This window comes from Anser brachyrhynchus (genome assembly GCF_964034855.1).
Source record: "Anser brachyrhynchus genome assembly, chromosome: 7".
In the NCBI taxonomy this organism is placed as follows: domain Eukaryota; kingdom Metazoa; phylum Chordata; class Aves; order Anseriformes; family Anatidae; genus Anser; species Anser brachyrhynchus.
Window position 1 is genome coordinate 32,901,769 of NC_137701.1, and position 15,392 is coordinate 32,917,160.

The following is a 15,392-nucleotide window of genomic DNA, read 5'->3' on the forward strand; positions in this document are numbered from 1 at the left end:
GTCATGCACAGGTTGCATACATCAGGAAAGCTGGTTTAGCAAATTGCCCTTTGCATACAAAGAAAAGTTTTGAGTCTGTATCTCTGTTTTCCAGGAGGGCACTGTAACCACTGGATTCTGGAGGTACGCTTCCTCTCAGCCTTTCCTACTGAAGCCATGTCAGTGTGCTGTGGAGAATTTGGCAGTGCTGGCGTGGTGAGGAAGAATCATCCTGGGTAAGTCACTAAGAGCCCTCCAGCCTTGATGTGGGTGGGGAGAAGCAAAGGGCTTTCTGAGTCTAAGCCAATGCCATGAGCCAGCCTTTGGAAATCTCGCCCTGAAATGCTTTTGCTCACTCAGCCTTTCACTGCTCAGCTGGGACCACGAATGCTGTTTGAGATGAGAGGTCTTGAAATGTGGGCAAAACTGCTCACTAGGAAACTTTGGAACCTCCCATTTGTTTCAGATGGCCCACCAAACAGCTATAAAATAGTAATAAAGTAAAACCTGGATTGACTATCTAAAGAAAAAAGATCTATTATCTCTGAGACATTATTAATCCCATCTCATTCAGTCTAAATATATTTCAAGCTGATTAATATTCTGAGCTGTAGTTCTAGGGACATTCTGTACTCCTCTCAAGCTTTCCATTTATGAGCATGCTAAATTTGCATCTGCAGTATGCAGCTTAACGGCAGGTGATTTTCTAGTGCTAACAACAATTTTGTACCTAGTTTGCATGCACAGTGCTATATTAAGGCTGGCCAATCAATACTGACTATTAAGAAACAGGAAAAAAGAAAATCACAGTTAACATTTTAAGCCACTTTTAGAAATGTATCCTGAGGTCTTAAATTTATATAAAAAGCATTGCCTACCTTGCCTATGTGTTAACTGATTTTTTTTATGTCGTGCTTTTGGAGACCTCTGATGTACAGGTATCTATCCATACACATGGTATTCCATCTGGCGTGTGTCCTGGGAAGCTTACAACATTGAGAGTGTCTCTGTTTTTCTGATCACTCTCAGTGGATGTAAATGAGTGATGGGAATGAGTGATGAGCTATGTATTTTATTTTATTATTTTTTCTATTGATTCATTTGTAGAGGGAAGGTTTTAGAAGTCAGTAACTTTTGAATCTTTGGGGTAAATAATTTTGATCAGGTAGTTAGAATCATAGAATATCCCGAGTTGGAAGGGACCCATAAGGATCATCGAGTCCAACTCCTAGTTGAGGAAGTGTTGGGAGAAGTAAAGCAGAGTGAGCTTTGGAAAATGTCTGGAGGGGAAGTTAGGATGTGGGCCTTTCATTCTTTTAGGCAAGGTAGACTGGGGTGGAGGTAGTTGTCCTATGGACATAGAAGTTTCTGCTCAGGACTCTAAGGTTTGGCTAAAACACATTTTATGATTTCCACCTCAATTTTGAGTTAACCCCATCAAAATTCTCGATGTAAGCTCTCCCAAAAGCAGCAGTGAAACTGAGAAATCTAGTCTTGTGACTAGACAATTGTAGATATGAGTTGGTAGGCCTGATATTTTTATTTATTTATTTAATTATTAATATCACTATCTTGAAGTAGAAAGCTTGTAGTTTTCAATATCGTGGTTTTGTGACAGAGAAACTAGATATATTAAATCCCAAGTACTGCCTTGACCCTAAAATCTTTAATACACAATGGGATTCTTAAGTCTTCTGGTTCCTTGGGTGAACCATTATAAATGATTGCAAGTTGGGTATACTCCAAAGTTGAAAAGCCTGACCCAGGTTCTGAGAAGAAAAGCTTTAAGAAATTTTCAAAAACTGTGCCTTCGCCATAAAACATGCATTTTTTTTTAACTAATCGTCATTTTCTAATAGAAATCTGCTTCATTGTAAGGTTTTGATGGCTTGTAGTCATAACACTGTGAGAGGTGACAGACAGTAGTGTGGGAAATTATTTCTTGTACAAGGAAAGAAATAGCAGATAAACTGAGCAGAAACCACTCTAGCTGCATGAATGAATGCCCAGAATCACTGAAAATAAGGCCATTTGGTTTTAGGTTCTTCAATATCTTTCTAGCTGCAGTATTAGAAAAATGACCAGTAATTTCTAAAACACTGTGATTTTTATTCTAGCATGGTCAATTATGTTCCTTTTTTTTTTTTTTGGTCAACTCTATTTCTTTCTTCTTCTTTAATATTCAGGATAATTTATTTCTGTCTCATGTCCAAATCCAAAATTATTTTATTGCCTGGCTTACTTCCAGAACACCATGGACTCACAAAACTCTGTGCTGCATGATGATACGAGGTAACTATCACATTCCTGTGCCTGCTGAAATACCAGATGGGTGACAAAACTGTAGTGTAGTAATTTGGTCTTTTGTTCATGTTTGGAATACATTACAAATAATTTTCAGTATAAATAACTTTTAAAAATGTATTGTGATCTAACATTCCTTACTCCAAATAAAGGTAAATGTCTCTAAGGTTCTCTCATTTGGCAGTGAAAAGTTCTTTCAGCTCGGGTACAATCAGGTGTTGCCTTCTGAAAGCTCCTTGGCGAAGTATGTGGCACACTGTGCAGGGGCACTTGAACTGCAAATGGTTGTTAGAGAAGGCTGGAGCTCTGCTGAAATTCTAGGCAATGCTATAAAGCAAAGCAGTCAGGGGAAGTTACTGTACCTTAGAAAGCCTTGGGTCCTTATCCTAATTATGCTGTGTTCCCTCCAGAACTGAGTACCAAGGTGTTTAATGACCCCTTAATCCTCCTGTACTGAGCAGTCTGGGCTGTGCTGCCACACAGACTCTTACTCAAGACAACTATCACAAGAGCTAAAGGGAATTACAGAAAGGGAAGATAATGCGTTAGAGGCATCAGAAATTAGAGTTGTTCCATTTCAGATTGTCTTTCAAATAAATGTGAATCCTTGGGTTTGTTACCTTGTGGTAATGGAAGCAATACTGTACAGCTCCCTTCTCCGGATTCTACCAACAGCAACTGGTGAAGCACAGAGATAAGCAATTACACTAATTAAAAGTGGAGAAAGGCAGTCACCAACTCTGGACCTCAGAGACCAAAGTTTAATGCACCTGGCAGAAGGGTGACATTTGGAGTACAAGATATGCTAAACAAAGATAACATTTAAAGTTTCAGTCTTGGAAGACCAAAATGCAATAACCTGTGGTTAAATGAAGAGACAGGAATTTTAGAAATTAGTCAGCGATGGGAGAGGATGGAAAATATAATATAGAAGCAGATTGAAATAATTTATTTCCTGATATACACATGCAAACTAACAAATATACTGGCATTAAAATTAGTAATGCTGAAGATGTGTCTGACTTCACTAATGTTTTTCTTTTCATAATTGACAGATCAAGGGGTGTACTGATACCCAGTGATGATATGGCATTGTCTTGTTCTTGAAAGAAATTGAGAATGGCACTGTTCATGATGTCTGAACTGTTACAGCATCTCTGTAAATTGTAAGAATGGTTCAGTGAAATTGGAAGAAGATGTAACTGGAATGAGGTAGATATTTTAATGGTTCTATATATTAAAATACCAAAGGTATCTGATATTTGCCTTTTTTAGTGATTGCCAAGTGCTAAAACCTTGAAGTTGGAAGAAAAATTGCCCCCTGGAGAGGGCCATAAAAAGTACGCACAACTGAATCTTGGCGTGCCCTGTGTTGGCCCTGTAAACAAAGGGTAATTTCACCGAGTTTGCACAAAGACTGTATAAGCCAATAAAAAATAATCAGTGCTAAAGAGAGCAGTACTCTGCTTATTGATGTAGAAGAATTAGAAAATATTGGTTTATGGACACTGCAATCAGTAAATTTAATAAGTCTCTCCTGTAGTTAGTCAAAGTAATTAACGCAAGGGCACATAGGGCAGCTTGAGCCAGCAGACACTGGCACTGGTATAGCTGACTGTAAGAGAGCCATTAGCTAATGATTAAGTAGTTTATCATCAGAAGTCAGCATCTGTAGTCAGAAGTACTTATTTATAACTATTTCTGACTGGTACTAAGGTTATGCTGGGGCATAACACAGTCAACTTCTTGAAGGGAAGAGGAATATACTCTCTTTTACATAGGAGATTTTTCTGCTTTGCTTGTTTCAAGACATCATGTAGTTTTTCTGTTCCTGAAATGAAGAAATGGACACTGAAGAGAAGTATATCCACGAATACTTGGCTGTAAGAGTCTCCTGGGGATGGATCAGTGTGGTGCATCTGGAGAAGAGGATGGAGAGCAAAATCTTTCTGCAAAGATACGAGGTGGAATCAGTAAAGGTGGAATCCCTCCAGCAAAGAGGTCCATGGACCTGGGACTACAAAGGTATCAGGAAAAAAGTAGTGTGTTGCTAGCAAAAAGGAAAGAATGACCTCTGTTTGTTGATCAGAGTAGGAGGTCAGGCAACTTCACAGGCAGCATTTATCTCTAGGTTTTAAGGTGTAGAGCTGGTGTCAAGATGACAGAACAGAAGGCAGGAATGTGGTTGGCAGATAGGTGTCTGCAAAAAGCTACTGCATTTTCTGAGAAGAAATTATTTTGGAGAAACACATGTATGTGCTTTTAAAAAATAGTTTGCTATTATTTAGAAGTACAGTTGTTATTTGACTAGGATATATGGTGTCTCCAGCGATGACGTGGGACATTAGAACCCTTTAAAATAGGTTAGAGAAGCCTGAATGCAGTCTCTTTGAGTGTAGGGTAACTGTCCTGTACCTCAGGAGCTGCAGTGAACTGTAATTCAGTAAGGAAGATCATACAATATTTTGCCAGATGAGCCTGTTAAGAAAAGAAGCAGGGTATATCATCAGAAGCTTCCTTTGTTAAAGTGTCCACCTGTAACTTTAAAGTTTTAAGTCAGGGTCTATTAATTCCACTGCAAAAACAACTACTGCATAGTCTGACCTGAAATTTCAGTTTCTAATACAAATATATACGTATCACATATATTTCAATAACTTCTCTATTTCACTATAAAATACTGTGATTTTCATTGGTAGATGTGTGTGTATGCTGGAATGTAAGACAGGCAAATGGAGTTTAACTTGCACTATTTCTGAACTGTGTGTAACTTCCTTACTCTCCTCTGTTGTGATCCCTTGGACATGTATAACTCCCTTGTCAGTGCTGGTATAAACAGACCTTTCAGCCTTCTTCTCTTCATTTCTCCATGGAGTCTTAAGCAATAGAAAAGCAAGAAGCTGGGGAGTATGCCATCTGGCATGCTCCCTGAGTGCAAGGAGAGACAGTGCCTTGGTGCAAAGAGTGTGCCTGTCTGTTTCATGCTATGACTTCAAACACCATTTGGTGAAAATCTGCAGATCGGGGCAGCTATTATACAGAATTTGCCAAGCTTGGGTTACTGTTGCTTCTACCTTATTATTTTGTTTTATTTTTTTTTTTTACACACAGAAGAAGAGAGAGAATCCTGAGAGCAGAGCTCAACTACAGAAACAGACCTGAGAATTTGTCCCATTTCTAGTGCCAATCTAGTGCTAAAACTGTGATGCATTTCTGCTGAAATGTGGTGCTATCTAACATTTCACTGCCAATCCAAACCTGATTACCAAAATGCAGCAACTGTCATACCTCGTAGACAAAAGATGGGAATATTTGCACACATCTAACTAGAAATTGCCAGAATGAAACAGAATGAAAAATGGGAAGGAGGGGAGGTGGTAGGTAGACCAAGCTGAACCTATAGAAAAAGGGGATGGGGAAAGCTGAAAATAGGAATAGAAGGTGAGTTAGGCAGTTACTTTGCTTAAAAGCAAACTTTGTAAGAGACCACATGGGGGCAGGGCTAAATCAAAGATCAATATCTCTGTGAAAATTTCTGGTATTTATATTGAAATGCTCATTTCATGTGAATAGACCTCACTTGTACTGGCTCTGCTCGTGCAAAAAATGGGTAAGTAAATTCTGATGAAGACATAGAAAGATCACCAATGAAGGCTAAGATAAGTATCCGTGAGCTTCTTTTGACTGGAGAACCTCCCTGAAAATCCTCCAGATTTTCTTCAGTGCAGCATCTGCTGTAGTCATCAGTCTCTGTCTAGAGTAGCAGACAGCGTTAGCATGTCTTTGCCTGATTTTGGCTGCCCATAAAAATGGCTGCCTGACATCATCAAATTGCCTTTCCATAGCCCAGCAGAAGTTGATGACATACACGTCACCGAAAACTCTGCTTTGATACAGTATGAGAGCAGTAAGAAACTTATATAAATTGGTAGTGCATACATTAGGGAGTGTGGATTAGTGAAGTCCCAGAAATTGAGCCCTCAGTATTGAAACAAGAGATTCACTCCTGGGAGTTTTACAGTCTGTGATGTTTGAAGAGAAGTTGCCATCATTCAGGCTTGTAGGAAGTAAGGATTAAATCCGCAGGTTTATTGTTGGAGGCACGGTGTATGTTATCCCTTAATGAACCAACAAAGAATACATAACAGGAAACAGACGATACTGTGGGCTTTCTGTAACGCAACAGACAGATGAGATCCAGCCCCCTGAGGCTGTTTGGATTTGGGATTTAAAATTTTGGCCAAGCAGAGATACTCAATGTATGAGCATTTTCTTTTAATTGGAGGCAGTGTTTGTAGGGGTTTTTGTGTGCTTAATGTACAACAACCTGTAATAACTAGGAATCAATTTATTTTATGTCTGAAGCAATTTTAAAAAGTCTTCACTAAGAAGTCTAGTACATGGTTTCAATCACCAGCAGGAGGCAAGGGGTAGAGGCCAATTCCTTAATCAGTAACTCCTCCGTCAGTGTTACAGGTGATTATACAGCTTGTAGATACAGCACGTGCACAATGGAGAGTGCTGCTGTCTTAATCAGCTTCACGAATTGTATTCCTTAATTGAAAATGCTAATCACATAGCTGTTATATTGTTAATAACCAGGAATCTGTATGCCATTAATCTGAAATTGCTATAATCGCTGCATGCACAAGTGTAGATTTTCACTAGTGAGGCTGAACAATTTATTTAATTTTGTAATAACAAGTGTATCATAATTGAGTATTGTACAAATAGTAGTTAAGTGCAAAAGTATGTGTTCTTTTTGCTTTCAATTATATGTATTTATTTTTCAAAAATGCAAAATGCAAAACGCTTGAGAACTTTTTTTTTTTAAATAATCTTTCTGAATTTGGGAGGAAAAAAAGTTTCTGTGCTTATTTCATCCCAGCCTGGGTCTTTCTTCTGGTTATCCTAGCTGCAGAGAGAAAAAAAGGAAACAAAAAAATCTACACTTCCCTACAAATGGAGCAAGACTGTCTGCTGAACCCAGTCAGCCACTTTTTTTATTACCAAATGCACCTAGGTTATAGAAATTTACACCTATTTCTTTCCTATATGGAGATTCAGTGTTCTTTTTAGGTAAAAATATTCTGACCATAGATTAGGACCAAATCCAAGTCTCTGTGGGTGTTTAATGCTTGTCCTTACTGCACTTCCTTCAGAAGTGTTAGTTATGGCTTTTCTGTATGGGAGAGTTAGAGCAGTCAGCTACACAAAGTATGGTTCTCTCTGCTGCATTCCCTGGGAGTGCAAGCAGGATGTTGGAGGTAGTTTTCTTCAATTCTGAAACCTTTGTGGAATCAATAAACCTTGTTGACATATGCAACAGTTCCTATTTTGGAGGGGGTAAGCAAGGCTTGGATTTACCCTGCACTGATTCATCCATGAAGCAGTAGTGAAACATCACATTTTTTTACTAGCTGATTTTACAGTGCTTCAACATTAACTTTCAGAATGACCACCACTGACTCACACCACAGTGTCCCACCTCCTTCTTCTACTTATGCCCAATTTGTCCAAACTGAATCTGTGCTCTTTGCTTTGACAACCAAGGTAGGAGATATTACAAGAATTTCATGTGGGAGTGTTGAGAGGTCTCAGCAGTTTGAGAGCTCTTCTTTAGGTTTAAAACATTTTCTCTTCCTTTACCAAGGAAGAGACCATTGCAACATTGAGGTAGTGCAATGCTCAGTAGGCCCTGGAGACCAAGGAGCCCATGTTATATCCATTTTATTGAAGCAGAAGCGAGGCATACAAAGTACCAAGGATCAAACACATCTGCAACACATTTTTAATTCTTGTGGAAAATCAATTTTTTTCCTTAAAAAGATTATACTGTGTTCTGTAAGCTAATTGAATGTATACAGGAATGTGTCCATTAATACTGCATTGCACTGTAATTCCTGCTTCAAATTTCCTCAGAAAAACAGAACAAAATACATACGTGTAAATTCACTCTTGTTCATTGTTTGATCTCAAGCTGCAGTGGAGTAAACTTTCCATGCTGCATGTGAGAAATTAAGTATACTGGCAGCTGTGAACATCTAATTCCCCCTGCTGGTTGCTGACAATGTATTCCAAAGTAATGTTTTTCACTAATTATATCCTGCACTGACCATGGAAACCTTCCACTACCCCATGGCAGAATTGTAAGATTCCTGTGGCTTTTTCATTTAATTGAATGTGAATATGAGGGACTGTTACTATTCTTCTTCAGGGATCCAGTGAGACTTCTACAAATAGCAGAATTTTAGACTACAGGTAATGCTACATAAGATGCTTGCTTATCCTTTGTTTTCATTTGGAAAAAACAAACAAACAAAAAAAAAAACACCAACAAAACCAAAATATTCTTAAAATAAAAATCAAGAGACTGTTCAGTAGCCAGCCTTCTCCAGAGAGGTGTCATGCTGTCAGTTGCAAATTAGATGAAAAGGAGATGCTTTGCTATTGCTCAAACTTAAAATTCAGGAACAAGGAAAGAAAAAGGAGAAACAAATCACAAAACAAAAATGAGTTACTTCCTGGGAATTACACTTTTTTTTTTTTTTTCAGCTTTGTAATACAGATTGTTGAAAAATTCTTTTGCATTCATCCAAGAGCGATTGTTTTACTGGGGATAGTACATTATTCAGTGAAAAAAAATCTGCTTTCATGTTTACTACATTATTGCTACTACTGAATTAGCCTTGAGAAAAATAGTATAAACTCTAATCTTGTAGTCCTCTTTAGACAAGAAAGGAGTAATCAAATGTTCTGCTTAAAACTATGGTACATAACTTTGTTTTATATTTTTCAATGCAAGCTATGTTGAGAGAAGAGACTGGAACACATGGAGGGGTGGCAAGGTGCTCGAGCTGTTCCTCCCAGTTTGTACCCCTATGAAAATGGAGCCTGAAACTTGCACTGCTCTGCAGCTCCTTGTGGAAGTGCCAATTTTTGAATATACAGAAAAAAAAAGGTTACATCGAGGTTACCTTAAATTGTAAACTTGTGGAGCTGAAGATGATGTTCATTTTTTTGTCTGTACTGAACCAAAAAGGTGTCTGCTAGAGAAGTCACTCAGTGATAGCAGCAAGGAGGCAAAGCTGAATTCCACTGACAATAATCCAAGTAAGAAGGATGAGGGGGGCTCCATCAAAAGATAAGATGAGCAAGAAATGGATCACTTAAGGAGAGAGCAGGATATTTTACCAGCAGAAACTAGATGATACTTGTTTGCAGTGGTTTTTTGAATATTTGAAATTTTGTTAGGTGAGATGGAGCGAGTTTTCTTTTTATTTCACAGCCACAGCTTTAGCCTGACTATTTATATTCACGGACGTGGGAGTTGCATTCAGTGCTGGTTTATGACCATGACTGGGATTTTCTGGAAGACTTTCAGACTTCTGCTTGTTTCATATTTGTCCCTGAAAACTGAAGAGGTAAACTACTTTGAGCATGTGATCCATGTGAGTATGTTTTCAGCTGAAACAAATTCTGGAATTTACAAAGAGTAGCTTAAATGAAAGAACATTTTAAAAATCTTGAAATAAATTCCTCCTGCATAGGAGGGATTTTTTTTAGAAGCACTAAGAATAGATAATTCTGACAAGAATGCTAAGGTTTTAATACACTAGTTTGTATGCTTGAAGCATTCAGTAATCAAATGCCCAAGTACCGTTTATACTGACATTTACAAATCACAAACAGATTTATATATTATGCTTCCAGAACTTTATCACAGCAAAATCATACTCTAGTGTTTAAAACTGATTACAGAAGAAGAATTAAAGATTTACAGTTATGAGAATGCAAGCAGCTGTCTAGTGTTTATGATATGGGACAGAAAGTAAGAGGAACACATTTTAAAAAGCTTAGAATAACCTTCTGAGTAAGGTACTAGATGGTTACTCAGAAAATTTATACTGGGCAAGACACCTTACCTCTCTGTTTCCTACCTGCCAAGGAACAATTGTTTCTTTCTACTATTTTACAGCATTCTTACCCATTTAGATTGTGAATTACATCGCATAGGATTTAGAGCTGCTTTAGATATTTTTCTTTTCAGTTATTAGATTTCTTGAAAAGCAACTCCTGCTTCTCCTCAAAACTTGTCTCACTTGTTAAAAGGGAAAAATTCTAGAAAATCCTGCCATAAATTCCTAAAAAAGCATTCTTAGGTCAGAAGGTTTCTAAGGTTGCCTCCTGGAGCAGTCATGATGTTCTGAGTTAAGGCTTTTAGTTGTGATAAATGGGAAAATGGTACAGCAGAAAAATCATCCTGGATTTCCTACAGCATAGGCAAACATTCTCAAGGAATCTGGGATTTGTTTTTCACAGCATGTCTGTGATGGATACGAATATTCAAGTGTGTGGTTCATGCCAATGCGCGCAAGAACTGCAGTCAGAGCTTTCAAAGAATGTGCTGACTCTCCTTTTCAATTAATTAAAATGCTATTTAGTTAAGAATTCAATCTACTTTGAAATAATAAACATAATATAAGCTAATATAAAACTAATGATAATGGATTAGATGTTTTTAAGTGGTTCAGTGTTGAGCAGTTTGTGGAATATGAATGCACAGCCTGAGGAGACCAGTCAGCGTTGTCTTGGCTTCCTGGCTTGACCTCAGACTTGCTTTCTCCCTGCAGACTTGCCTGGTGATCATGGGACTAAGACTGGCTCTCACCCTGCCTCTGGGCCTGATCCTGACCTACACCGTCTGCTCAGCATCCTGCCCTCTGCTCGGTGAGGTCCCTGAGCCCTCCTGCCCTGCTGTCACCTTGGCTCCTGCTCACCTTCCCTCATTGCAGCAGCCAGCCATTTGATGCTCCCTGGCACAAACACTAGTGTAAGAAAGAAAGTTTCCATTTTAACTTGTAAAAGCATTAGTTGTAATGTTTGAATTTACTTCTTACATGCCAGTATGATTTTTGGGAATTCAATGGAGGTAATGAAGTGAACATGTTAGTGAACAGTTTCACATTATAGAGTAAGACCATTCATCCAAATATTTTGGTTTTGGCTCTATTCATCTCATTCTTTCTCAAAACATTTTCAGTATCTTGTCAATGCCTCAATTCAGATTGTTATATAAAATTAACTTTGTTGTGTTTATGGACACAATTATGAAATGCACAGCATTTAAAATAGTACTAACATTTTCCTAGCAAAGAAAGATTTTATATGAGCAGTGCTTTTGTCATTTTCTCTTTTAATTCAGCAGATTTTTTCTACTAGTTCTTTCCCACAGTAATAGAAATTTTTCTTTCTATTTTTTTTAAAATGTTGGTGTGTTCTGAAAGATTCTACTCTCTTGAGATTTGCAAAACATTTATTTAAAATGAAAATAAAAATTGATCTGTACTCCTGACCGATCTTCCATCTTATACACCAATCAGCAGTCATCAAAAAAGAAATGACAATGGTAATCATTGTAATAATATAAACACAAACACACAAAAAATCATAAAAAAGATATAAAATATTATAATAGAATTCCTATCTAAAAAAATGTTTAAGATTTCTATGCAAGACTAGATACACAATACACTTGCTATTATTTAAACCAATAGAGAACAGATTTACAGGGCAGACAGAAAACTAAAGCATTTACTCAGTCAATGAATGAGCTTTACACGAAGTGCTACTGCACCTGAAGTTTTCTTCCCTTAGAATTCTCCAAAAAGAGACAGAGAAAAATAAGAAATATGCAGTTTTGAGATAAAGCATCATGTAGATTCATTTTTTTCAGTCTTCAGTCTTCCTCCTGAAACATTACATGTTTGTGGATTGCAAACTGGTCCTGCTGCTTATTGTCAGAGCACAGCCCACTGACACAGTGGACTACATGGTAAAATGGCACTTGAATAATTCTCTGCATCTGCTGCACTTTTTATCAGTAGCTAGAAAATCACTCCTGTAACAGAGCTGTGAGAAAGTCTGTCATAATACTATGCTTCTTCCCATACAGAACAGACTATTTTATTTTTATAATTTGTTATAACTTGTGAAAAGCTTCCACATTTTCTACCTCATCCACATTTTTTATTTTGGGATTAGAAATATGCTGAACTACTATCCAATTAGAAATCAACTTCAGATCTGGTATATCCTTTTGGCACTACAATGTAGCCAACATTTGCAGATGCAATAGTTAAGATTGCTTTCCCATTACTCAACTAAATCTGCAATTTTACCATCCTGTTTACTTACTTTTCTCTCCAAAATGAAATTAAAGGAGGGACTGTAAGTGTACTGTGGCTTATATTTTCAAAGGTATCTTGTAAAATAGTGTTAACTTCCTTTTTGGAGGCATAGATAGCATTTAGTCCATCTAAGCTTAAGGGTTAGCAGGAAATGTTCTGGTTCAACTGACATATTTGATTTGCAGCAATATATAGTGTCTGGTCCTGATAGTTATTCTCACACTGACTGGGCTAAATTCTTGTACTCAAGTAGATCTGGAGTCCTTGTCTTCTGTAGATGTTTCTGAAGAAAGATGGTTCTTTTTTCAAGCCACCTGACTGATGTCCCAGGTCCCAGCTCTCCAGCACATTTGCCTTTGCAAATCACTGATCAGTTCTGCTGTTCTCTGAAGAGGATCTCTCCAGACCTTTCACACCGTATTTCTTCATTGCTTTTATAAAGGCACCACTCACCTCATTTAAAAAATAACTGAGGGTTCCTCAAAATTTTTCTTGTTTATAAGCAAGTAAAAAATAGGCTAAAAGGGCACTTAAAAATATTTTGTTTTCCAAAAGTTCTTTGTTTGCCTTTTGAAAAGATGTACCCAGTCTCCTGTTATCTTGCAGACCACAGCTTGAGAGCACTTCCATAGCATACTTCAGCACAGGGGCTTGGATTCCTGCTTTGGGGTGGGCATGTAGGCTGCTCTCCACCATTGCTTCTTTGATGGCAGCACCTTCTTCTAATAGAAATATAAAAACAGCTTTCCAGACCAATTTCCCAGTCATTTCTAGGTAGTCAAAGGATAAAAGACAGACACTGAGTTTCATACACTGTCAGTAAAAGCCACTCCTCCCTAGTGCAAAGGCCAAGCAGAAGACAGCAGTAAACACATGGCTGTGTCACGAACTGGCTCTTGCCAGCAGATTGCCAAGTGAACCTTTACTTTCTGAGCAGACAGATTCGAAGAGTGAGAGAAAATATGCAGCACGCAAGTGAAGACTAGACGTTGAAGGACAGAGAGCATGTAATGTCTTCTATAATTTTGTTAGTTGCAGCAGCCCTTAACTGCATTTTTTTTTAATGTCAGATGTAATTGCAGTGTTGGGATTGTCCCATCTGTTGGTATAGGGGAATCAATAAGCCACTGAAATAGAGGCTTTAGTTGAAATTTCCTCTTTATTCATATACAGAAACATCTCTCATGCTTATTTCACTTCTCTGAATGTGTTGTTTGTGACAGACAGCCAGAAAGTGGCTGGAAGGTGAGAACTAACATTTTGTTGCTAAGAGAGGCTATTTAAACTTTAACAGAAAATACTGGCATTGTTAAAATGTAATTCAAGCCAAAGCAATGCTGAAACTTAGAATATCAATAAAAGTTGATTTATTTAGGAATATCAGAACAAATGACAAAGGTGTCTGTTAATCCAATGACGTCAGTCCTATCATTGTAAATTTGTTATTTAATTTTGATACCTTCACGTGAAAAAAAGCATGAACTTCATTCAGCGTGCTGGGCATTGCTGCCGGCTACAGTGGTTGGAGTAAAATATCATGAATATAAATTTCATTGTCAGACTTTCACATAACCAAGAAAAGTGAGCATTAAGAGACTGACAATACAGTCCTTTGCCCATGGGGTAACAAAAAAATGGCATTAGTACCTACCCAGTGGCAGAGCAATGGAAGAACTAGTGTCTTCCTGGGGAGCAGCTGTGGTCATAATTTTCTATGGGATAGTTTCACTTCCAGTGGAATCAGTTTAGTTTAATTATCTTGCTAATCAACTCTTCAGTCCACCTTTTTCCCTCTTGGGGTCACATCTGTCAAGGATGCTTCCTTCTTTTTTACATGTTTTACATGTTTTACTTATTTTTAGGCACCTTACCTCTGTCCACTTCAAATTGAGGACTGGGTGTAAGTTGCAATAATGTGGAGGATGAGGTGCAGCTTATTTTGTTTCAGAAACCTTGGGATGGGCCTGAAATTGCTGCTCAAAATCTCTATGTGAATCATAGCGTCTCTGAAGCTCTCCCAGACTTCTCTGTCTGATTAAAAATGCTAGCACATTTCTAGTTATTTTAATCCCATGTTGTTTAAACAGCACGGTGTCAAAAGCTGCAGAGAAAGAGGAGACAGACAGGGCTGGCTCACAAATGTATGTGTGAGAAGGAGCTCATCACTGTCTGGAAATAGAGGTGTCTAGAGTATAAGAAATAATAAATAACAATATGGGGAAAGGTGGCTTACAGTGAAAGAAAACCAAGAAGATAAGGCTGAATAAAAGAAATGCAAGGGTGAAGATCAGAAAGCAATTCTTCAAGAGAAAGTCTTAGTGTTTGGTACAATGCCCACTGGGAATTAGTCCCCTGGTGAGACTCGGTCTGTAGGTACAGCACTGCACACAGAAACATGAACTGTGACAACGATGCTCAGGCCATTTTGTGCCCATTTCCCTTTGTTTACAGCATTCTTTGGTGACATTGGGTTTGCCAGCTCATGCTTTGCTACAGAGAAATGTCTCAGCCCAAATCCTGATTCAACAGTCACTGACATTATTTAGAAGCAAGCAAAATGTTAGCTCAAGTTTCTAATGTTAAAAAAAGAGCTTGAGTGCTGCTGGTGCTCAGAGGCCAAGCATTAGCCTATGTAACCTGGATGGCCCAACTTGGAGCACACAAGAATTCGTCAAACCACTGCAGCATGCGTTTGTTCGTCAACTACTAAATTAATTACTAAATCCATTAAAAATGAATGCACTGTGAGCTATAATCTACCAATGCCAATGTGGGTTGTACTCAGATAACTGCTTTTCAGCTCTCATCTTCCATTTTCTTTCATCCTTCCCTAAACTGGAGGGGGATACATGCAACTCCTGGGGAAAGGCAAACTGTCCAGCTGAGGACTGCAAGTGCCTGAACAACAGTTGATTTTGT

At 38.1% G+C, this 15,392-nt stretch overlaps 1 long non-coding RNA gene across 6 annotated transcripts in view; it reads left to right on the top strand.

The window, feature by feature from the left end:
* LOC308197763 overlaps nt 1–11,545 on the top strand; it is a 36,200-nt gene extending 24,655 nt beyond the window's left edge. For 4 of the 6 annotated variants that reach the window (XR_013953254.1, XR_013953255.1, XR_013953256.1 and 1 more), the window contains 4 exons: nt 95–215; nt 2,166–2,271; nt 3,339–3,495; nt 4,093–7,162. This is a non-coding gene — a long non-coding RNA (uncharacterized lncRNA). Of the gene's footprint in view, nt 1–94; nt 216–2,165; nt 2,272–3,338; nt 3,496–4,092; nt 7,163–9,571; nt 9,735–10,916 lie in introns of those variants that run through there. The other 2 variants (XR_013953252.1, XR_013953253.1) reach the window with 2 other exon arrangements.
* Nucleotides 11,546–15,392: the final 3,847 nt, after the last annotated feature.